This window comes from Oncorhynchus kisutch, linkage group LG12, assembly GCF_002021735.2.
Source record: "Oncorhynchus kisutch isolate 150728-3 linkage group LG12, Okis_V2, whole genome shotgun sequence".
Taxonomy (NCBI): Eukaryota; Metazoa; Chordata; class Actinopteri; order Salmoniformes; family Salmonidae; genus Oncorhynchus; species Oncorhynchus kisutch.
The window spans coordinates 37,719,516-37,741,946 of record NC_034185.2 but is presented as its reverse complement, the minus strand read 5'-3'; the positions used below and the strand labels follow the sequence as shown (position 1 = coordinate 37,741,946).

Genomic DNA, 22,431 nt, shown 5'->3' with positions numbered 1-22,431 from the left:
TGATTACTGGTCAAATGATATTTAGAAGTGGTTTATGTCTTGTGTTCCATTTTATTATTCCACATTCGATATTATTCCACCACCTCGTCGCGTTTTGGCAGGTTACAACAACTGCAATGTACACAACAAATGTATACGGTTTAATTCATTTAAGGTCACAGTATCTTGCCAGCACATCCCAGTGACCGACATAGCAGTCTTTTCTTTACAAAAAAAAATGCATTGAGAAGCATTATTCAACCCTCAAGCCAGACAAACATTTACAAAGAGTATTTGTATACACACGGCTTTAATCGTGATTGTTTTTGACACACAAGATTGAAACAAATGTCTTTTGACTACAAGTAAGATAACAAAAAATTTGACATGTTACGCATAAGTTGCCTACCTGGTTAAATAAAAGGTAAAATAAATAAATAAAGTTCCTCAAAAATCAGACATGAGAATCATTGAACGAGGACTACCATTGTAAAACAGACAGGGAAGCAACTCATAAAGCAAATTAAAATATTTAACATGGTTGTGACTGTAGAAATAATAAAATAAATAGTATCAAATCAAATTTGTTTATATAGCCCTTCATACATCAGCTGATATCTCAAAGTGCTGTACAGAAACCCAGCCTAAAACCCCAAACAGCAAGCAATGCAGGTGTAGAAGAACGGTGGCTAGGAAAAACTCCCTAGAAAAGGCCAAAACCTAGGAAGAAACCTAGAGAGGAACCAGGCTATGAGGGGTGGCCAGTCCTCTTCTGGCTGTGCCGGGTAGAGATTACAGAACATTGCCAAGATGTTCAAATGTTCATAAATGACCAGCATGGTCAAATAATAATCACAGTAGTTGTCGAGGGTGCAGCAAGTCAGCACCTCAGGAGTAAATGTCAGTTGGCTTTTGTGACGTAGAAGTCCGTCACTGGCCGCTGGCAGCATTTGGTTCTTTAACGCACACACACACACATTCATCACTCCTCCCTGCTCCATTATCAGATAAGGTAACAATGTGGGTCGGCACACAAGTTAACTTCTGTCTTAGTACATACATTTCACACTTATGTCAATGTTCATAGTTAAGTATAATACATATTGCTTATATTATCTATGTTGTGGATGAGTGCTTTGTTTGTTTGTTCTGTTCCTCTGTAGCTTCCGGGGTATGCTGGATAAGGACCCGAGCTAAGGGAATGGGATGACTTTGTAGTGCCTGTCCCAAATGGCTCATTAATGTAAGTGTGCATATTGAAAGACACTGTCAGTAGTGATGTCATTTGGTAAATGTTATGATATTGTTTCATAAACATGTTGAAATGTATATCCTTTAGTATGTTTATTTAATGGAAAATGTAGGTTTTTACTTCTACTTCGGTTTTTACAGTGTTAGGGTAATTACCTAATTAGTGTTAATTGTTCTGAGGGGAGGGGCTAGCCCTAAAAAAGGAGCCTCTCTTTCTGTTCATGGAGAGGCCATTTGGGATTGATCTGTGAATGGGGCAGCATTGTTTTTAGCTGTCGCATAAGGTATATGTTTGCTGGCAGTACTGTTGGTTTTTTTCCGGAATCACTTTGTAAATAAACACCCTTGCACAGAAGAACATTTGCGACTCGGCCATCTTTTTATTTTGATAGCATTTAGGTTTTCCAGTATAGCCTTCTGGCCTACTCTAAGTGACATGTGGTGGGATGGTGCACCGCAAATCTGTGAATTCCAACGAGAGGTACAGGACTGCGTTCTCAGCAGCAGCATCAACTGTCAGGAAAGGTACCTGAAGTTGTCATAGCCAATCATGCTGTCTCTAGAGAGTTGAAAACAGCATGTCTGGGACCAGTAGCACGTCCGGTGAACAGGTCAGGATTCCATAGCCGCAGGCAGAACAGTTGAAACTGGAGCAGCAGCACGGCCAGGTGGACTGGGGACAGCAAGGAGTCCTTATGCCAGGTAGTCCTGAGGCATGGTCCTAGGGCTCAGGTCCTCCGAGAGAGAGAAAGCAAGAGAGAATTAGAGAGAGCATACTTAAATTCACACAGGACACCGGACAGGAGAAGTACTCCAGATATAACAAACTGACCCTAGCCCCCCCCCCCCCGACAAACTACTGCAGCATAAATACTGGAGGCTGAGACAAGAGGGGTCAGGAGACACTGTGGCCCCATCTGATGATACCCCCGGACAGGGCCAAACAGGAAGGATATAACCCCACCCACTTTGCCAAAGCACAGTAGAAATTCTATTTGCTAAAGACTTAATTAGTACTTTTATGAGAACTAAAAAGCCTGGTAATGAAATTAAGAGTGTATTTAAAAAGGAATGGACACAACAATTGCAGCTATAATGCATAGTCTTTACAGTGGCATAGAAATAACATTTACAGTGTTTTTGACAAGAACAAACACATGAACGTTGTATCTCAAATCAATGATTTTCAGCTACAAAGATTAGGGCCTATTGGTAACTTCAAAATGGACCAGAATGTAATTGACCTGTTTTGTGGTCATGCATGTCCATTATTTTTGTACAGACCTTCCCTAGAACTTATCTTCAAAAATTACAGGGGTTTGATTATTAAACAACACAAGTAATCAACTATCTACAACACTAATAACAATATTGACTTCACCAAAAAAGTAGGACATCCCACATTCACCCCAACATGGGGCTAATGTCCCATGTACAACTACTCAAACAGCAGCCAAACCTTCAATAAATGCATGCAGTTAATTCATTTAACGTTTCGCTCAATGACTAGAGATGTTCTGAAAACTGACTGTCCTGTAGGTGTAAATTATTGTCTGCTTTGTTGTCTATTCACGAGTAGGCAGGCAAATGAGTACTAAAGCTGAGACAGGGTTAACTCACACAAACAACTGTCCAGGGTCCTTTGGATTTGTGAACAGGCACATGTGGCGGTCTCAATGGGATTTCTGGACCGGAGTGCAGCCTTTAATGACAGTTAGTTAATGACACATCTGTTGACGTGACGTGTTGAGTATGATTCCCTTGTTCCTCTGGTTGGAACTAGGCTGAAATGCCTCATCATTGGAATGAAGGGAGAGGAAACGAGGTAGACAACTACTGTACATTTGAGTCATTTAGCAGACACTTATCCAGAGCGATTTACAGTAGTGAGCGCAGACATTTTCATACTGGTCCCCCGTGGGAATCGAACCCACAACCCTGGCGTTGCAAGCGGAATGCTCTACCAACTGAGCCACACTGTATCGAGATGCACCAAAGGAGGCAGTGTGGAAATGCAGCCTTAGTCTCAGCTCCACTAGGCCTTGTCAGACCTCATTGTTCTCTTCCCACCGACAGAACGGGTCACGGGCTGTCATTGCTTTAGTCATTGCTGCAGAGCTATTAACCCCAGCTTGGGTTGTCCTGGCCGGGCTATCTACTCGTGGTGTTTTGGCTGCACTGCCATCAGTCTTCACCGCAGGGCTTAACCCAGCCCGAGTTCCAGGGGCCGGGATAGAGCCATCTCCAGCTTTCCGTACTTTAAGAGGACTACCCAGAGTGGCAGGGCCACCATCCCCAGTGTTAGTCACAAGAATACCCCCAGGTCGAGACACTGGGGTACGGGTACTACCCGTGGCTTGTGTAACGTTGGCCAGCTACCCCCAGTCATTGCCACAGGGGTAGTAGTGATATGTTCAGTTGGTGGGGATTAAATGTCCAAGCGTGGCTGTCGTCGTGTTCTCTTCACAGTTGGAGCCTCCAAGCCATCTGCCAAGCCTCCCCCTCCCTTCTGTGTCAGCAAGCAATCATTTTCCTTTGATGTCACCAAGCCGTCTTTTGCTTTGAGTGATCAAGCTATAATTTTCCTTTGGTGGGCCCGAGCTATCCTCTTTTTGTGGGACCAAGTTGTTAGTTTTCTTTCTGAGATGTTGCGCTACCCTTTTTTTCTGTGTGACAGCTATCCTTGTCCTTCAGTGTCACAGAGCTCTTCTTTCCATTGTGTTGGACCAGGTTATCCTTGCGCTTTGGTGTGACCATACCATCCTTTCCCTTCCGCCCCACTACTATGCCCTTGTGTTCAGAGAGAGCCTTCACCAGTACGGCTGCCTCTCCCTTGGTCAGAGACAGACCCCAGCCTCCTGGATCACGCTCACCCACCGCCTGCGGTTTCTCCAATGGCCTCCAGATGGCACTGTTTAGGGAGGCGCTGTCCACAAGGGGATACTTCATAGCAGAAAGCCTATTGATCAAGTTTTTATTGATAAGGGACTTCTCTGTAGGAGTGGATATGTCATCCTTCTCTGTGGAAGTCTCTTCTCCCATGGATCCATTAGACAGGGGCCTGTGGTTCCTCCTTACCTACCTCTGGCCTCTCCTCTGCTGGGCTGTCTGAGGACTGCTCAGCCTCCCCAGACACTCTACCCTGGTCCTTCTTCTCAGGATCAGTGGCAGACAGAGCACCGTGGGCTAGGGGTCAGCGAGAGGTGCGGATAATCCAGTGTGTACACTCCTTTTCCTCAGCGCTCTCTTTCTCCACAGCCTCCTTGGCTGCTGAGGTGGTGTTGGTGGAGGTGGCTGTTGATGGTCTCTTCATAACCGTCACTGTGCAGACCGCTCCGCCTGCTGTGGATAAAGGAAATACACCACAGTTAGAATGACAGACTTACAACAACCTATTCTAGTCAGAGTGGCAGTCTAACGATCATAACCCTTGCCACATTTTACCCATATAGTCTGCCAATGGACTTTAAAAACACAGTTATCACGCTCTTCCAATTCAGCGTGGTTTGTACTTCATTTTTTAGATAACCTTCTAGACAAGAGTGAGAGACCAAATGTGGGTATCCTGTTCCTGTATGCGCTCACCTGGTGTGGAAGCATGATATTGCCGCGTTCAACAGCAGCCACTGGTTTCACAGAGCCCCTAGCTGCCCCTGCCTGACCCAGAGAGCTAGCCCGAGACAACTGGGACACAGAGAAACATGAATAAATAAGAGCCATGTATATTTAAAATGGTTCATCAAAGTTATCTGGCTAACTCTATGATCCTGCTTAGTGCCCATACTCTCTTCGGACATTGGGAGAGGGAGTGAGAAACAGGTGTTTAGCGACCCTTTGAATTTGCTACGCAAGTGAAATGTTTCATTGGTCGCATCAGTGCGAGCAGCACATTCTACATGGTTACCTAACTCAAAACATCCATTATTTTTTTAGGAGGCTAAAACCATGATTTAGTCAAACAACAAAGTACATTATAAACCTCATGATTCATGTAATGATTCCTGTCTGCCCACCCCTGTACCTGTTTCACCGAGGGCCTTCTGCGGTGTCGAGGGAGCCTCTCTCTCTCTCTCCTTTCACGGGAAAAACAATGCTCCAGGAGAAAGTGTTCTGATGGTATAACATTTTTAAATCATATTGAGGGTAAAACACAGCTTTCCTGTTATCACAGTCCAAGACAGGAGGTGATCAGCTTTCTGTAGGTATGATTTGTATTTCTCAGCTCCCAATTTTGAGCTCAACAGCAATTATTTTTGTAACCGAAATATCTGATATGGATTTGCGATACGGAGCATGTTAAATGTGCATTGACCATTGGGATTGCATAGGCTTCATGGAAACTGTATGCAGTCACGAACTAAGGTCGCTCTGGATAAGAGCGTCTGCTAAATGACTCAAATATAAATGTAAAACTGGGCGGTAGGCTAGAACTGCAACCTTTCTGGGACATAAACAATTTACTGTTAGATGAAAACACAGCTACCAGCAGTGGGTATTATATTAAGAGATAGCCATTTAGCTAATGTTTTTTGAGATTTCCACTCAAATAAATTAGCCTATGACATTAGTGCACATTAAGATGCAGGACGATTCATCTCTATTAAACAAACATACATACATACACATACATACATTCTGGAGCCATATTTTTACAGTAAAAATATAACAATAGCCTAATTGTCAACCCAAAACGCATGACAATCACATTGGACATTAAAATATTTTGAATCACAACATGGAAAAGATGATGAAATAAAGTATTTCTTCAATAGCATCTCAGTAGTCCATTACACTTTTTCATAAAGCACTGAATGACTAAGATTACTTTTTTTCTCTCTATTGCTTGCAAAGCTGTCATCAAGGCAAAGGGTGGCTTTCCTTGAAGAATCTCAAATATAAAATATATTTGGATTTGGTTAACACTTTCTTGATTTAATACATGATTCCATATGTGTTATTTCATAGTTTTGATGTCTTCACTATTATTCTACAATGTAGAAAATAGTTTTAAAAAATAAAGAAAAACCCTGTAATGAGTAGGTGTGTCCACACTTTTGACCGGTAATGTAGCTTTACCTGAATGTTGGCTAATTCATTGATCCATCTTAGTGCCCTTCCTGCTGTTGTCAGACATATAGGAAACGGGTTGTTATTCCCTGTCAGGGTGTTGGGACTAGGGGTGAAGGCGGTGGATGAGATATGGATAGAGGTAGAGGGCACATCTGCTCTGGGCAGCCAGAGCTCTCTTCTCCCAGATCTCCTTCAGCTTGGCCTTGATCAGCTCCTCTGGCTTCCCTACGATGGAAGGAGATCTGGGTTTATAACAACATGTCTTGGTTCTTAGGATGGAATGCCGCTAGTGTCTTAGTTTTCTGTTTTCGGGCTTTTCTTAACCATTGTGAGTTCTCACACACACCACAGTTTTTGGTGTGTTTTTTTGCTTTAAAAAACATATTTGAAAATAAGGTGTCCGAAACATAATATTCAAGTAGATCACGTGAGTGAGTGAGTCATTTCAGTCAGACGTACCAGAAATGTAATGTAATCTCCTTGACATAGACCGACTGGATCTCAGTCAGCATCCTTTTTTTTTCTCCTCCAGAGACTGAGTCCACTGACGGGGTACGAATCTCCTTCAGAGCCTGATTAAATATCTTTTGTATTCGATAATTATCAAGCTGCAAACCAATTAGAAAATCAGAGGTCACAATTCAACCATGACAAAAGTATGTGTCTACCACAGTACAGGATAGGATAAAATGAACCAAAACAAATGACCAGTTACACAGCCACATAACAGACTGTCCCTTACTTGTAGAAGGAGGTGAAGCTTGGAGACCAGTTCTTCCATGAACAGCACCTGTTTTGAGTCTGGTGAAGAGTTTCTGGTGCTCGCCGCGACGCAACCTCTTCGCCAGGTTCTTACGAGCCCTTCCCTCGCCAGACCCCTCCCTCGCTCTCTTTTCCCTCTGACGCTACATGGCACAGGGGCCAAAGGTTAAGGGCCATTGAGCATTCTATTGGGTATTCCGAGACCTCTCAAGCATTTTATTTTTGCCATACATGGACAGCTATGAATGAGTAGACAAAAAAACATTTCTACAAAACAAGATGGCTCTGCAGTTATAATGAACAGATGGGAGAAGCCTTACCGTTTCCTTTGGTGCCGTTCACCATCCTGACTGTTTTGTCTGTGGAGACAGTCTCACGCAAATCACACTGTTAAATGTAAATAGCCAAACACACATGCACCCATACAAACACACTCCAGTCTTACTGTGTGTGTGTGTTTGACAGTGACCCTCATCTGAGTTATGGTGATGCCCTGTCTCCTCTCCTCCGCCGTCTCAATGTCAACCGCTTCTTCCTCTTCTTCCTGGGGTGAGAGAGAACACAACACACTCTGGCTTTACAAAACACTACACCAGAACTCATTCAAGTGCAACTGCAGCAAACAAGTTTTCAAAATAAAACAGAATAAAAAAATGACTTCAATAAAACCATAAAAAAATTAGGCTCTCTTACCTCGGCATATTCATCACTGTCGGAATCCGAGTCATCCGGCGAGTCGCCCGGATCCGAGTCCTCAACATTAAAATCAGGATACCCATTCTCAGAGTCGTAAACTAACTTAACTTTGGGTCTTTCTGACATGATTCTGGGCTCCATGGTCACTCCCCCTCATCACCCCCCCCCCCCCCCTACCTCACAGGTCAGCTCATTGGGCTCTGAGGGACTAGAGTAGTTGACTTTGGCTGATCTAAGGTCAGATTTAAGGCCCTTTGAGTCAGACTGTTTCTTCTGGGCAAGAGCTAATCTGGAGTCAGGTGTATTGGTATTTAACTCTGGAGTGTAGGAGAACTTTTCAGATTGCACAGTCTCTGTTTTAATTTCTATCAAGGCTAGAGGTGAGGGAGAAGAGGTTCCTTTCTGGTTCTTCTGGGCTTGAGATTTGGTCTCCAGATGAGGCCCTCCTTGCTGCGAAGTTCTGGCTGCTATCGCTTCACCCACGGCTGTGGTTCTGATTAGTTTGGGTTGCCGGGGAGAACCACCAGTACCTCCAGGTTTAGGGAGCTGGATGAGGGTGAAGCCCCCAGGCAGGGCCACTCCAGCTAGGCCTTCCATGGTGCCCTGGCCTGGGCCCCTTGTGCCCTGGTCCCCAGAAATAGGTGAACAGATCCTGAAGGAGTAGGTCCCAATCTGGCCCAGGAAGCTGGGGGTCTTCAGGGAGGAGGAGCTGGTCAGAGAGATGGGGGAAGATGAGGTCTGGGATGGGGTGAAGGCACCCGACTGGCCTGTGATGAATTTGATGAGGGGGGAGTGGGGAGGGGTGCTGCGAGGGGGGTGGATGGATGTGAGATGGGGGGGGGGGGGGTGTTTTGGGGGTAGATGGCTTGATAGCAGAACCTGTGGGGACAACAAGATATCAGAGGGCGTTGAGGCTGTGTGTGTGTGTGTGTGTGTGTGTATATACACATGCATGAGTACATGAACTCACCAGGGGTCTTTTTTTATTCTTGGCCTTTGTGTGACATATCTGATTCAGAGGTACCGGTTTCATCATCTGTCCGTTGGTCTGATGATACGTTTTACAGCCCTGGGAGGAAGCGACTGTCTGTAGTAGTAGCATCTTCTTCCCTGCAGGGGGCACCACACCAGGACGAGAGCCTGGGGAGGTGCCTGGGGCAGGAGAGGCCATGGGGATCAGCAGCAGGTGAGAGCTGGCTGGGTCTTTAGGGTCTGTGGTGGTGGTGGTTTGACTATTGGAGGTTTTTCCTTTAGATTTGGTGACACCTAGGGATCATGGTGGTTTGTAGGGAGGAAGCTTGTTCTTCCCTGGAGAAGAACAACAATGACAGTGTGAGAAAGATAACTTTCATGAGAGAATACATACAGAACTTTGAACAATCAGGCTTCGGTTACTCAACTATCTAATTACATCATATTTAACACAATAAAACATTTACAAGTGTTGAAGTAAGGTAAAAACTTCTACCTCAAGCCTCTATTCCCTCTTACCTGCTGGTGTCTGGAATACTTTCTGGGCCATAGACATAGATGTAACACTACTACTGCCTAAAGGAGTAACAGCAGTGCTTGCTGTCTTTAAGCGCCCAGCGCCCACAGGTGTTTTCTTCAACCTGGGTGAGCAGAAGAGAGGCTTTTGAGGGGCCTTCGTTACAGAGCGCAACCTTCCGGTGACGAACGCGGCCAGTCGATTGGTCGGGTGCAGAGCTCCCATCTGCCCCAGCAGCAGCCGGGCCTGGGAGTATGATTCACCGTTCACCTGGGGAGGAAGAAAGATAAACATAAACTAATGTGGAGGATTGAGCTTTTCACAAAACGTAGCCAAAATGTTTAAGTTACAATTTGGAGGTCCTCAATGACAATAAAACCACTACAAACTACTCTTTATGCTAGGTCATTATTATTATTGTTTTTTATGTCTAGCTACAAGACTAAAATCAATGTAAAGTGAACATAATAAGCCCACCTGGCTGGTTGTTTCTTCCTGGCTCTCAGTCTGCCTGCTGGCACCACTCCAGTCAGAAAGCGAGTCACGCCGACTTGCATCTCCGGCATCTCAGGCTCTGGCTTAGGGATGCCCTCTTCCTCCTCCTCATCCCTGTCATCGTCACCGATTGAGATTCTATGTAGTGATGGAGCTATGCATAAAAAATAAACTGAAAGATGGAGTAATTCTGAACATTATCTGTATGGCAGCATGAGTTGGTCCAAGTAGCTGCTTCTTTAAGACAGAAACACTTTATTCTAATGGATATTATCCACCTACCTTCAATATGATGATGTAGCCCTCGGCCTTGCATGTGTGTGTGTGTGTTGGAGAGGATGTGGACTTGGTAGCGGCCGACGTTGAAGGGTTCGGACAGACGGTTCTGGGTCATGCGCCGACACAGAACGCCCAGTTTCCGATGCTGTTCCCAGTTACACTGACTGGATCTCCAGCTCTATGGTGGGCTCAGGAGAACCTTTAGGCTTCTTGGCCTGGGTGGGAGGACTCTTCCTTGGTACAACTATAGGGGAAAGGTCAGAGGTCACAGGTTGAGTGTTAAGAATCAACCAGAATGTAACATTGTATGCTAGCACGCCTGGCAGAAAGGGTTTCGGGCAGTGTGAATTATACTGTGCCTCTCGGGGAGCCTCTATTGGGTGCACGTGCTCAAAAAGTAGGCTACCTGCGGCTGCGCACGTTAGTCCAATCCAAAATAATTCCAGCATCCAGTGCACTGTGCATGTGCCATTTGATGAATGTAAAGAACTCAAGCGTAATATCATTCAGCAATTGTCATTAGGCCCGAGGCTCCAGACTGCGAACATTTAGTCACATTCTGTGACCCTTAAGACTTGGTTGCGCAAGTTTAATGTTTCATTGGTCGCATCAGTGCGAGCAGCACATTCTACATGGTCACCTCACTCAAAAACGTCCTATTTTTTGTTGTTGTTGGGTCAAACAGTAATGAATGAAAGTGTCTGCACGCCCCTGTACCAGAAGGCTTGCTCAGTTCTCAATTTTACAACCAAGATACATTTGAAGTTAGAAGTTCACATACACTTAGGTTGGAGTCATTAAAACTCGTTTTCAACCACTCCACAAATTTCTTGTTAACAAACTATAGTTTTGGCAAGTCGGTTAGGACATCTACTTTGTGCATGACACAAGTAATTCTTCCAACAATTGTTTACAGACAGATTATTTCACTTATAATTCACTGCATCACAATTCCAGTGGGTCAGAAGTTTACATACATGAAGCTGACTGTGCCTTTAAACAGCTTGGAAAATTCCAGAAAATGATGGCATGACTGTAGAAACTTCTGATGGGCTAATTGACATCATTTGAGGCAATTGGAGGTGTACCTGTGGATGTATTTCAAGGCCTACCTTCAACCTCAGTGCCTCTTTGCTTGACATCATGGGAAAATCTAAATAAATCAGCCAAGACCTCAAAAAAATTGTAGACCTCCACAAGTCTGGTTCATCCTTGGATGTTCATCTGTACAAATAATAGTAAGCAAGTGTAAACCCCTGGGACCACGCAGCCTTCATACCTCTCAGGAAGGAGACGCATTCTGTCGTACTTTGGTGCGAAAAGTGCAAATCAATCCCAGAAGAACAGCAACGGACCTTGTGAAGATGCTGGAGGTAAACAGGTACAAAATTATCTATATCCACAGTAAAACGAGTCCTATATCGACATAACCTGAAAGGACACTCAGCAAGGAAGAAGCCACTGTTCCAAAACCGCCATAAAAAAGTTAGACTATGGTCTCAGTCTTGACGCGGTCTCGGAAGCCTTGTCCCCGTCCCCCCTGGTCTTGGTCTTGACTCGGACTCGATTTGCGCCGGTCTTGGATCGGTCTCGAACAAAACACTAACGCTTCCCCAAAAATGTGAACAATACATTTAAAAATGTAATTAAAAAAATATTTTATGCTTAGCTATAGTGAAGCACATCAATTCTGGTCTTCATTTTGACAGTTCGTCGCAAAAGTGATATTTTGGTGTTTTAGTAGCAAATCTAGCTCTTTTTGCCCCTAGTCGTTCAACTCTACCATTGAAATCGTGACGTAGAGGCACCTTTTAGAAGATGTCTCTACGTCATGTCAATGGAGGGTTTTCGTATGAAATACACTCCCTTCTAGGTGCGCTGGGTGGGTGCGCAATGCTTACTTTAAAAGCAGGTGACAGCGCGCCTTAATTGGCAATGATCTTGGTAAGTGGAGTGTGCCAAAAATATTTTGCATGATGCATCCTTGACTAGACTACTGACGTTACACCAAACTCAAAAGGCAGTAAGGCACAGTTCCACGTGACCAAATTCAACGTTTCACTGGTTATTTCATACCCATCTGTGCTTTTACGAAGACAAAAAACATGTAGGTGTTGGCATGAAGGATCGGGAGACATTAAGCATTCATGCATCTAGGGTTTTTTATTCAACCCAAATTACGGCGTGCGGTGCAAAGGCACGGGGACGTAGACCAAACAAGCACGCAACAAAAACAAAGGGTTGAAACCCAAACAAAAGAGTGAAGTGTACATTGAATAAATAACGCACTTGCACGATGATTAACACACGGGCCGAAACGCGGAATCTGCGCAATCCACAAGGGCTCGAAAGCCCAAACCACACAGCACGGGTACTCACGCGCACCAACGGACATAGTAACAATAATCGACACCCCCATGGTGAACAAAGGAATATATATATATAAATACAATCAGTGGGAATAGGGGCCAGGCGTGCGCAATGAAAGTTCCAGAGGGATTCGTGACAGTAGGCTATGAGAATTATACGGTTTATATTCGTAACTACATCCATCGTAACAAGACAGATGAATATGGTGGTCATGTCAACAGGTTGTATTTGTTTTCCCAACCACTAAAACAGTTGGGAAACATAGTTCAGTAGCTGCCAATTGTAATCCCATATGGGGCAGATGTCTTTTTTCTCTCCAAATCCTTTCTTTACAATATTCATCCTTCTAATTCTGAAAAGTGAAAGCATACCCGTGAGAGTGGTCACCCTGGTAGTAGTTGACGGTTTTTATACAGTACTGTAGAGCAATCTGAGAGTTAATTTGACTATTGGAAAAATAGCTACTAAGTAAATCCTGCTGGATGGATTGAATTGAGCCCCTAATCTTCATTTTCAAGGTGATGATTGCACTTTTCTTCCCAACACAATACCGAAATAAATGTGAGTCCACATTAAATATTTTGTTCTGCGCCCCATGGAGGATTGCAATTCACACCGCAAGCGGCAATAGATGTCAGGACCTGCGCGCCTTACCATTGAGCTAACTGTCCAGAGCCGTATTTGTTTCGCGATGCACATCATTTTCTTATCAGAGTGTGCCAGTGGACTTCTGGTAAGTATGCTTTAGTGATAACCTTTTGGCATCAGGTACAATTACCATTGTACCAATGAAAGAAGAACCAATGACAAGCCGTCTGTTGGAGACAGGAGCCACTTGCCCACCCTCTGGTCATTCTCACCTCTCTTCCTTGCAAAGAGAGCTACTCTCTGGGAGCTCTCCTCAGGACGACTTGATCCCCGTCTTCCTGCGTAAGTGTTCTCAGGTGCGCCGTGGTTACGCCATTGAACGCAGGATTTTCATCTGGTCCTTTGTATTGACCAACTGACCAAAAGGAAAGTTTCAGCTTCGAGTAGAATTCATTTTCTACTCGAGTAAGCTAGCTTCACGGCTAGATATCGAGACTGGGTACACCCACGCCGCAAGGCATACATTAACTTGGCTAGCTAATCACACACTAGCATTTCTACCTGCACATACTGTAGCATACGGATTGCTACAGTAGCTAACTCGGAACGAATGCCCTACTTGCCCAGACGGGAGCATAAGTAGTCTCACCTTAGAGCTTTTCGCCCGTCGCCTTCACTTCCACGGAGGAAGAACATCTCCCCCGTTTATGTCCAGTAACTACTTAGAAAGAGAGCTTTACGAGCAACCAGCTCCCTGGACCCCCACCTGCAAGGTTGGGCACCTCTCTCCTCAACGATTATCTTGTTAGTGGAGGCTATATTATATTGAATTACAAGGAGTGTACAAAACATTAAGGACACCTGCCCTTTCCATGACACAGAATGACCAGGTAAATCCAGGTGAAAGCTATAATCCCTTATTGATGTCACTTGTTAAATCCACTTTAAATCAGTGTAGATGAAGGGGAGGAGACATTTTAAAGAAGGGTTCTTAAGCCTTGTGACACGGATTGTACATGTGTGCCATGCAGAGGGTGAATGGGCAAAACACAATATTTAAGTACCTTTGAACAGGGTATGGTAGTAGGTGCCAGGCTGCCCGGTTTGTGTCAAGAACTGCAACGCTGCAGGGTTTTTCACTCAACAGTGTCACGCGGGACTAGGTGTGTGTGCAGGAATCAGACGCAGAGAGAGAGAGTAGCGGAGTAAAGTGCTTTACTATTGCACACCAAACTGATAAGCCCAATAAAATACAGGGCGCAGGACACTATACCAGACAACCCAAAACCACAGGGTGTCCAGTATAGAAAACAAAATACACCACGACCTAATATGTACACACGTAACAAAAGACAATTCCGCACAAAACAAGGGCTTGTCAAACTGCTACATATAGGGAAGCTAATTAAACCAAAATACACACAGGTGAAACTAATAAGACAAAACCAACAGACAAAGGAAAAAGGGATCGGTAGCGGGTAGTAGGACGGTGACGACGACCGCCGAGCACCACACGAACAGGTAGGGGAGCCAACTTCGGCGGAAGTCGTGACAAACAGTTTCCTGTGTGTATCAAGAATGGTCCACTACCCAAAGGACATCCAGCCAGCTTAATACAACTGTGGGAAGCATTGGAGTCAACATTGGCCAGCATCCCTGTGGAACGATTTCAACACCTTGTAGAGTCCATGCCCAGGCGAATTGAGGCTATTCTGCAGGCAAATGGGGAGTGCAACTCAATTTTAGGAAGGTGTCCTTAATCTTTTATACACTCAGTGTATAATAGAATAGCAAAGCTGGCAGCCTTCGGAGGGGCCTGAGGTCCCACTCCACCAGAGGAATGGCTACCTTTTGGGCACTGTTTAAGGACATCTCTTCTTAGAGATTTGAGACACCACATATTGGGCCTTCCCTCATTCTGTTATGAGGTTTTCCTCATATTTTGTGTGTTTGTACATCTATCAGTTACACATACATGTCAGTACATATGTAACGGATGTGAAACGGCTAGCTTAGTTAGCGGTGCGCGCTAAATAGCGTTTCAATCGGTGACGTCACTTGCTCTGAGACCTTGAAGTAGTAGTTCCCCTTGCTCTGCAAGTTCCCTGGCTTTTGTGGAGCGATGGGTAATGATGCTTCGTGGGTGACTGTTGTTGATGTGTGCAGAGGGTCCCTGGTTCGCACCCGGGTATGGGTGAGGGGACAGTCTAAAGTTATACTGTTACACATACACACAACAAGTAGGTAAGTAGGCAGAGTTGCAAAGAAAATCCATATCTCAGACTGGCTAATGAAAAGAAAATACTAAGATGGGCAAAAGAACACAGACACTGGACCTCTGCCTAGAAGGCCAGCATCCCGGAGTTGCCTCTTCACTGTTGACGTTGAGACGGGTGTTGGCGCGTACTATTTAATGAAGCTGCCAGTTGAGGACTTGTGAGTCGTCTGTTTCTCAAACTAGACACTAATATACTTGTCCTTTTGCTCAGTTGTGAACCAGGGCCTCCCACTCTTTCTATTCTGGTTGGAGACGGTTTGCGCTGTTCTGTGAAGGGAGTAGTACACAGCGTTGTACGAGACCTTCAGTTTCTTGGTAATTTCTCGCATGGAATAGCTGTCATTTCTCAGAACAAGAATAGACTGACAAGTTTCAGAAGAAAGAAGAAAACACTAGAGTGATGGTTGCTGATAATGAGCCTCTGTACACCTATAGATATTCCATTTAAAAAATCTGCCGTTTCCAGCTACAATATCATTTACAACACACTGTATTTCTGATCAATTTGATGTTATTTTAATGGACAAAAAAAAAGTGCTTTTCTTTCAAAAACAAGGATATTTCTAAGTGACCCCAAACTTGTGAACGGTAGTGTATATTAAAATAAATAAAAAATCGAACAGTCCATTTATATTTTCCAACGGGGCTATACATTTGGGTGAGGTTTTTTTCTTGCCTGAGTAGCCATCAATGACCTTGGACCACAGAAGGTATTTGCACTGGTGACAGACAATGCTGCACACATGAAGGCTGCTCGTTCTAAAGTGGAGGAGTCCTACCCTCACATCACACCCATTGGCTGTGCAGCTCATGCATTGAATCTGCTCCTCAAGGACATCATTGCACTGAAAACAATGGATACACTTTACAAGAGAGCCAAGGAAATGGTTTGGTATGTGAAGGGTCATCAAGTTATAGCACCAAGTTAAAAGAATAAGAGCACCACACTGAAGCTGCCCAGCAACACCCATTGGGGTGGTGTTGTCATCATGTTTGACAGTCTCCTGGAGTGGAAGGAGTCTCTCCAAGAAATGGCCATATCAGTCTGCTGATATGGACAGCCCCATCAAGAGGATCCTCCTGGATGATTTATTATGGGAGAGAGTGGTAAGCAAACTGAAACCTATAGCAGTGGCCATTGCACAGATTGAAGGAGACCATGCCTGATGTTCAGACTCTGCTTGCAGATAGATGTAAGAGAAGAAATCCGTACTGCTCTGCCCACTTCACTGTTGCTCCAAGCAGAGGAAACTGCAGTTTATAATACATAAAAAAGCATGAAGACTTCTGCCTGAAGCCCAGACATGTTAGACCCCAAGTATGCTGGAAAGAGCATCCTGTCTGGTGCAGAGATCAACAAGGCCTATGGTGTCATCACTACTGTGTCTCGCCACCTTGGCCTGTATGAGGGCAATGTTCTTGGCAGTCTAGCGAAGTACACTTCCAAGCAAGCGCTTTGGGATGGAGATGCAATATGGCAGTCGTGCCAACATATCTCATCGGTCACCTGGTGGAAGGGACTTTGTTGCCTCCATCATCCTCCAAATCCCACCAACATCAGCCGCCTCAGAGTGCAACTGGTCCTTGTTTGGGAACACACACCAATACAAGGGTTGAAAAATGGCCAGCTGGGCAAATTTGAGGCTTATTAGGCCTGACAACAAGCCATCCTCAACAAGGTTGGAAAGTGACAGCGAAGATGAGGCCTCAGAGTCTTCACTGAGGAGGTCCAGGAAGAAGACCTGGAAGCCTGAGAGGAAGACATCCAAAGCTTTAGTTTCTAGACTATCATTTTACAGATGTATGTTGAAAACGTTTTTGGGAGATGCGATGGATCATTGGTATCATTCAATATTACTTATCTTTTGTTGTTCATTGAAATAATCCCATGTGAAGAGTTAACTCATTTAATTAAAGTTCAATTCATAACTAAATTAGGGTTTTTTCAATTGGAAGGATTTCATAATTTGCAATTATGTCTACTTATGATGAGGTAAAAGGTTTGTTTGTCTCCATATGATATGGTAAATATATTCAATGCAAAAAAAACATCTACATTTAAATGGTATTAATATTCATTTGCATATATTCTCGTTAATTCCCACCTCTGAATATTCCCCAAAATGTGCAACCCTAGTCATGACCTTAGGGGCGAAGGCTGCATTAGGACGCAACGTCACCTTAGAGTCGCCAAGGGCGAAATTCATATAGGAGGGGTGAACGGATAACCCTTAGAGAGGTCCAATGTGTTTAGCCGAGGCAGCGGGCAGGGTGACTTGTAGGAGAGGACCTTCAGATCCACACACTACATTGATTCAAAAGGGGCCTCACACAGCACATCCAAACCAAATCCCAAATGGGCAAAATAGGCTAAGAATGTGTGTGTAGGGCCTCCTGGGTGGCTCAGTGGTTAAGGGCGCTGTACTGCAGCGCCAGCTGTGCCACCAGAGACTCTGGGTTTGCGCCCAGGCTCTGTCGCAACCGGCTGCGACCGGGAGGTCCGTGGGGTGACGCACAATTGGCCCAGTGTCGTCCGGGTTAGGGAGGGCTTGGCCAGTAGGGATATCCTTGACTCATCGCGCACCAGCGACTCCTGTGGCGGGCCGGGCGCAGTGCACGCTAACCAAGGTTGCCAGGTGCACAGTGTTTCCTCCGACACATTGGTGCGGCTGGCTTCCGGGTTGGATGCGCGCTGTGTTAAGAAGCAGTGCGGCTTGGTTGGGTTGTGTATCAGAGGACGCATGACTTTCAACCTTCGTCTCTCCCGAGCCCGTAAGGGAGTTGTAGCGATGAGACAAGATAGTAGCTACTAAAACAATTGGATAACATGAAATTGGCGAGAAAAAGGGGTAAAATTCAAAACAAAAAACAAACAAAAAAAGTGTGTCTGTGTGTGTGGAGGACAGAAGGCTAACATAGGGATAATACACACAAGGCTACTGATAGAACTCTGTTACATGGCATAGACCAAGAAGATAGCCCTACAGTATGGACAACATGCAGAAACATTGAAACTAACCATGCGCAAACCCTCCAGCCTGAGACGGTGCACAAATTCTTAAAAAACGCACAGCTTGGGATGAGCCCCTGGAGTGGCACCATCAATTCCCACATGACACGCTGGGTGGAGAATGAACAGCACGGCTCAAAAAGCAGGACTGTCCACCAGAGAGCTCTGAAAAGGAACGATCCCTATATTTTGGCAACAATGCTCGAATGCCCACCACTTGTAACCATACAACCTTCTTGTGGAGGGTGCCCTTGCCTACTGTATTGTAGAAATAACGTTCAGAGGTAAACAAACCACATGCCATCAGACTGGACCTAAATAAATGATCTCTGCAAACCAAGGTTGTCCAACGACAAGCCACAAGGATCAACGACAAGCCCTCCCATCCCACCCTGATTCAGCCCACGCTGGAGAGGTCCACAGGGGAAAATGCATAAAGGAGGGTCCCCACTGGTTCGCGAGAGCATCAGTTCCTAACGGAGCACTCAGGTCCCATATCGGAAACAACAGCCAACAATGTGCGTTCTCACAATGTGTAAAAGATCTACATCGGCCCTGCCTAAATTTTCCTAGATCTGGGAGACCACCCAGGGGTGCAGACTCCACTTCCGAGAGCGGTGGGCCCGGTGGATAGCAGAGCCGCACCTGTGTTGAGATGCCTGGGGAGATACGTTGTCCCGTGCGAGGGAAAGTGCGCAGTGCTCCATAGCAGTAGGGAGCGAGCCAAGGATAAGAGAGGGTGAGACCGCACCCCTCCCTATCTATTGATGTATGCCACCACTGTCGGTCCCCACCAACAGAAGAAAATGCCTGAGCACTATTTACACCACCAATAGCTCCAGGTAATTGATGTGACACTGTCCACAACTCCGAATTGAGCTGCCCTCGCACAGTGCACCCCACCCTCGGGGTGATGAGTCTGTCGTGATCACCTTTCAGGATATAACTGGACCCTTGGGTTCCCCAGCAATCAAAGCCGTGGGTCCCTCCCCTGAGCCAGAGCCCATAAGCATGACTGGGACATCCGGAGTGACCGGTTTAGGTGGCACGACCCGTCCATGCAAGTGTATCACACTGAAAAAAAACATGGCGGGCTGTCAGATTTGACAAAAACATTGTGTGATTTACTCAAACATGTTTTGTTTCTCCTCTCAACATGATTTCTTTGCTTGCAATCAATGCAACACGAAGAAAAATCAGACCTACTAGTTTGAATCATGTAGGGGGAGTGTGAAGCAATAAAGTTAATTAATGACGAGTAACAATTCAAACCGCACAAGAGAAGAATCTTCCAGAAAGAGCACTGGCGCATTAGCGGAGACAATAGTACCTAGAATCTTGGTCAAGGTAAGCATGGTGGTTGATTTTGTTTAACGTTTGTCTGTGTTGTTGTATTCAGAATTGTAAGTAGTAACGTTATTAGTGATTGCTCCATATCCTCATTTTGTGCTCGAGTCTGAAACGTATTGGCATGGCAGCTAAAGGTAAAAGACGATGTTGCTAGCTAGCTTCTATGAACAGTAAAACAGGACTAGGTCAAGATTTACATTTTGTAAGGAGGTAGTTGGCAAAACACCATGATATTTACAGATTGTTCAAGAACTTCGAATTTACCAAGCCAAGAACTAATTAAGGTTTGCTGAGGAGTGCACACCGCTTGAGCTAGCTAACATGTTAGGTAACTTGCTAGCTAACTAATGTTTTGTGGACGACATTGTCTGCAATCACTTTGCACCCCCCAAAAATTATTGGGAGGTAAATGTTTTAAATGTAAGTAACAAAAAATGTTTTTCATTACATATGAGATCTAATGATTATACACCTAATCCTATGAGATTGGTGCTTTCATGCAGTTCAACAGTTTGCCCATGGCTGCCTCCATGTTGTAAAACGTGGTGCAAAGGTGACATAGACTTATTGAAATGGGATGTGGAGTTCATTTTAGCAGTTGAACTGTTTCACTTTATATTATGGGTGTCCATTTATCAATACATTTAAAATGATAGAATAATTCAACGTGTCTGCATATTAGTGGATGCATGCATAAATCAATAGATAATTGAATCAAACATTTCATAATAAAAATAAAAAAATGATGGACAAAATTCATATTTACAGGTCCATGATGTTTGCCTACTACATTTCAGCTGCTTTGTCTACCCATTCAAAGGCTATATAGTGTTGGTGAGTACTTTTATCAGAGGTTGTTTTAGGTTGTGTGAATGTGGAAATGTAAGGGGTGTTCAGAATTGGTGTCAAGTAGGTCCCAACTTTTGCATCATCATTAAGTTAAAGCACCCACATTATGGCCAAACTGTCCGTTACCCATGTACATACATTGACTGTTCATTGTGCATTTAGGACCTGGAACGCCTTAATTGTGCACCAAAGTAAAGTCCACTCAACAGAAGTTACAAAAAATCTGACTGAGAAGTATTCCTTCACTGTCTGTGGAGGATGGAGAACCAGTTTGAAATACAAACTGGCAAACTACCTCACTCGCCTGAGAAGACTGGGATGTCCAAGGGTGACGATAAACTCCTTGAAGCACAAACCTGCAGGGAAGTCAAGTGCAGCCTATGGTGTTAAAAAGCCAGAGAGCAGAAGTGAACTTTAACCCCACATATCCCTCAGGAGAAACAGAAGAGAGCCTCGGGGACATGTTGAAAGCTCTACTGTCCAATGTGAAGAAAAGGAAAAACAGAGAGACAGTGAGAGAAGAGAATCACCACAACCCCAGTCCAGTCCAAATGTATTTCTCAACATGATATACACTCCGATGACCTGCTGAAGTTGTTCCAAAGAGGAGGACAGCTGGATAGAAAACTCATATCAATCATGGCACCTATGACGGATGTAATAATTCCTTATGCTTCTAAAGATACATTCACATATGTGGTTCTACACCAAAAGTTGACTTCAAAATAAGACATACATAAAAAATATCCTTCTCTTTTCTTAGAATAGCAACACAGATGTCAGTTGAGACTGCATCATAAAGAGAGTGTGTGTGTATATGGGTGAAGACCCAGAAAACCTTGTTCAGGAATGTGGTATGTGTTTCCTTCCATTTCTTTCTCTTCCTTTCCTGTTCCGTGCCACCATCATATTCTATCACTAGCTATTCTATGACTGTGTCATCTCCTCTGTCTTCCATCTTATTTCATTAGCTGCGGTTAGATGCACAATTTTTTTTCTCCCAGAATTGCATCATTCAGATTAAAGAGTCCATGTCTTTTTTTGTTTGCATGAATGCTGAATACCGTGATCAAATTGGCTGTGTCTCAAATGTAATCTGGATAGAATGGAAATCTTGGTTAGAATGACTTAATTTTAGCCTTGTAAAATGCGGGTTTCAAATATTGCCAGCAGTTCTTGATTTATGTCTGTATGTATCATGCTCTTGTGCTTCATGAGCTATACTTTTTGCAACCTAGAGTCCCTAACTGTAAACACTTCATTGATGAATGATTCATTTTGTATGACTGACCAGTTTTGCCTTTGTCTTATTCAGGGCATGGGTGAAGAGTCCACCAAGGCAGCCATTGAGGACACTACTGTGGTGATCTATATTATCAAAGACCATGCCGCGAGTGAGGAACCAGTATCACCAATAAAAGAATGTTAATTATTAAGTAGTGATCAGGAACATGATCAAATCCATTCAAAGCTACACATTTAATTCAAATCAAATTAGCTTAACCAAATCATGTTAGATTGATTCTATTCCATTACGATGCATTTTTACATAAATTATATTTGCATGACAAAAAGAAAATAAGTAAACAGAAAAATAAAAAAAATGGTGTTTATCTACCATGTTTCATTCATGTGGAACCGATGTACAGATTTGAATTAAGTAAATTCAAAGCACCATTTTTTTTTTCTATGCACCCACGACTGGAAAGGTCGCATTAGCAACAGCCAGAGGGGAACCACGGCTATCATAGAAGCCATTATCCCTAAAAGGCGCAGGCACTGGCAAAAACGCACTGTGTGACCCAAATGATATTGAGCCAAGCAAAGCCAGAAACTAGCCTCCCTCTGCGGGGACATGAACGCACGATTCTCGACTGAGTGGGGCTCTAGACCCAGAAACAGAATGCAGTGAAATGGAGTGAAACAGCTCTTCTCTTGACTCACTATGAAACCCAGAGACTGAAC

At 44.3% G+C, this 22,431-nt stretch overlaps 3 long non-coding RNA genes across 3 annotated transcripts; 1 reads left to right on the top strand and 2 right to left on the bottom strand.

The window, feature by feature from the left end:
• Positions 1-1,586: 1,586 nt before the first annotated feature.
• On the bottom strand, positions 1,587-8,561 carry LOC116376526 (uncharacterized). Its single transcript, XR_004211941.1, has 8 exons — positions 7,756-8,561; positions 7,383-7,606; positions 7,043-7,205; positions 6,760-6,908; positions 6,307-6,525; positions 5,252-5,340; positions 4,816-4,914; positions 1,587-4,572 (listed from the first exon to the last, which is right to left on the bottom strand). It is a non-coding gene; the product is annotated as an uncharacterized LOC116376526 (long non-coding RNA).
• A 33-nt stretch (positions 8,562-8,594) lies between these two features.
• LOC116376455 (uncharacterized) lies at positions 8,595-13,756 on the bottom strand. Its single transcript, XR_004211815.1, has 6 exons — positions 13,629-13,756; positions 10,025-10,265; positions 9,725-9,896; positions 9,250-9,517; positions 8,729-9,066; positions 8,595-8,637 (listed from the first exon to the last, which is right to left on the bottom strand). It is a non-coding gene; the product is annotated as an uncharacterized LOC116376455 (long non-coding RNA).
• A 5,792-nt stretch (positions 13,757-19,548) lies between these two features.
• Positions 19,549-22,052, top strand: LOC109900329 (uncharacterized). The gene is made up of 3 exons (XR_002256581.2): positions 19,549-19,614; positions 20,386-20,451; positions 21,782-22,052. It is a non-coding gene; the product is annotated as an uncharacterized LOC109900329 (long non-coding RNA).
• The last annotated feature ends 379 nt before the right edge of the window (positions 22,053-22,431 follow it).